This window comes from Lipotes vexillifer, unplaced genomic scaffold, assembly GCF_000442215.2.
Source record: "Lipotes vexillifer unplaced genomic scaffold, Lipotes_vexillifer_v1.1 scaffold293, whole genome shotgun sequence".
Classification (NCBI taxonomy): domain Eukaryota; kingdom Metazoa; phylum Chordata; class Mammalia; order Artiodactyla; family Lipotidae; genus Lipotes; species Lipotes vexillifer.
This window is the reverse complement of record NW_006782084.1, coordinates 307,986-310,284: the sequence shown is the minus strand read 5'-3', so window position 1 is coordinate 310,284 and position 2,299 is coordinate 307,986. Positions and strand designations below refer to the sequence as shown.

The 2,299-nt window shown below is 38.4% G+C and overlaps 1 protein-coding gene across 2 annotated transcripts in view; it reads right to left on the bottom strand.

The window, feature by feature from the left end:
- RBMS1 (RNA binding motif single stranded interacting protein 1) overlaps nt 1-2,299 on the bottom strand; it is a 213,958-nt gene that overhangs the window by 36,393 nt on the left and 175,266 nt on the right. The window lies entirely within an intron of this gene.

The following is a 2,299-nucleotide window of genomic DNA, read 5'->3' as shown; positions in this document are numbered from 1 at the left end:
GGGGGGGGGGGGGTGTGGCTCCAGAAACCTAAAATAGCTGCTTTAGCAGTTCATGTCCTAAAGTCTAAAAACAAAACATAATAAAACAAATAAATAAATAACCTCCTAAGACAGGTCCTGGTTCAAAGCTTATTTATCCACAGCTTTTCAAACATTTAAAATAAGCTGGTCAGCTATTCTGCCTGGCCACGACAAATCAAAAGCAGGAAATAATGGGGAAAAAGGGTTGGGTTGAGGGTAGGGTTGCTACAAAATAATCATATGGATGGTTATTAGTGAAAATGAATAGCAGTCAAGAAAAGAGGAAAACTATACAAAGAATAGGCCTTAAAGCAGCACATGAGCAAACAGCTCCATGAACTTCACTGATCCATAAGCATCACTGTATTAAATCAGGCAATCACTGATTTGTCACTATAACTCTTAAGTTACTGAGAAAAGGTTCAATTCTATTTAGCACACTGTTTAAAAGACCAGGGTACCAGGCAAAAATACCAACAGAGATTTCCTTGGAATTCAAACCTATTATCAAATTGATTTTAAATGAGGAAGAATATTTTGAAAAAGAAAAGCCCTGTTTGGAGGCTGCATAGAAGAGGGGGCCAGCCCTATCATTTATTTGCAGATATTATAAAGCTACAGTAATTCAGACAGGAAGAAACTAGTGTCAAAATAGGCAAATATATGCATCAACAAGACCAAACAGAAACTTCAAAAGTAGTCCAAAGGTGAGCGTGCAGTATTAATACCAAAAATATTGCCTGGTAACAAAACTGGTGAACTAGACTATGGATTACAGAAATAGATGTTTTAGGAGACAGAAGTGTCAAAGCTGAAACAAGCAGCAGCTTCCTTCGAGTACTTGGAATTGGGTTGGAATAAGGCCTAATTTGATTTTGACAGTGAGTGGAGAAATAGCCAGGTTGGAAGCAAAAAGAAGAGGCTGACCCAAGTAAAAGCAGAGAACGCTACTCAACAGCCAGGTTAGAAGTCAGGTTAAACGTATTTTGGAATCTTTTTAGAAATCTGTTGTTAATGCTAACATGCAACCCGTTATGAAGGTACACACAGGCACACACATACTCACTCTCTCACTCTCATACATATTTTACTACCAAATACAATTTAGGCAGGTCATAAATGAACACCCAACTACACTGAAATGATGTAACTTCTACTGATGGATATTTAAGACACCCTCCTTAATTTTGTTACTGTCAATAAATTACAATAAATAGAAGATCTCAGGTTTGATATTCATGTAGTTGAAATTGCTATTCATTCAGGTAATATTAGTATTATTTTATCTGTTATTTCCTTATTAGGAAAAATCCATAATGGTTGCATTTTTAGTTAACTGTTCATAACCTTTTCTGGCCTTGCCCGATGTCTACTACATAGCTGGTTCATAAATACTTGCTGAAAAACAAATATAACAGGTAAGCATGCAACCCTGGGCTCTTTCATTTCCTCTATTATATTACTTTCAAGTAAGTATGAGAGTATATAAATGCGTTTCACAGGTTCCATGGGTTTCATTATATAAATATGTATACAGATATTTCTGAAGGTGGGATAAACTAAGTAACACAGCATCCTCTCACTGGGCCCCCAAGAGGATTCTTCTCAGGTCTCAGGACCAGGAACAGTTATGGTACTCCTGCTTCTTGGATTTTCTTCTACATTGGGATTACTGAATCACGGGAACAGGTATGTTTATTTTTGCTTTGGCAACTAAGAAATACAGGGCTATTTCTATAGTAACATGAAGTTTCCGGCTCTTACCCCTATTTTCCCTTTGGTCTGACTTATCCTCACCCATTTTATGTCTGTGTGTGTGTGTGTGTGTGTGTTTTCTGGTCTTATATGCAACTCTGTAAACAATGATAATTAACCAGTTGGTGTCACAATCAATCCGTTGTAAGCTTTTTTTTTTTTTTTTTTTTTTTTGGTCCTGAACTACCATATATTCCAGTGCTGAAAAGCATTTAAATACCTTTTGTTGGCCAAAAACTGACAAAAATTGTAAGGTAGAAGAGCAACTGAATAGTGAATTTTTAAATTTAATAACTATGATAACATGCTATTCAGAGCAATATTTCCTTCAGCTTAATTCTGTCTTCTGGAGAGAGGCTTCAAAATATGTTTTGTGGGGCTTCCCTGGTGGCGCAGTGGTTGAGAGTCCGCCTGCTGATGCAGAGGACACGGGTTCGTGCCCCAGTCCGGGAGGATCCCACATGCCGCAGAGCGGCTGGGCCCGTGAGCCATGGCCGCTGAGCCTGCGCGTCCGGAGCCTCTG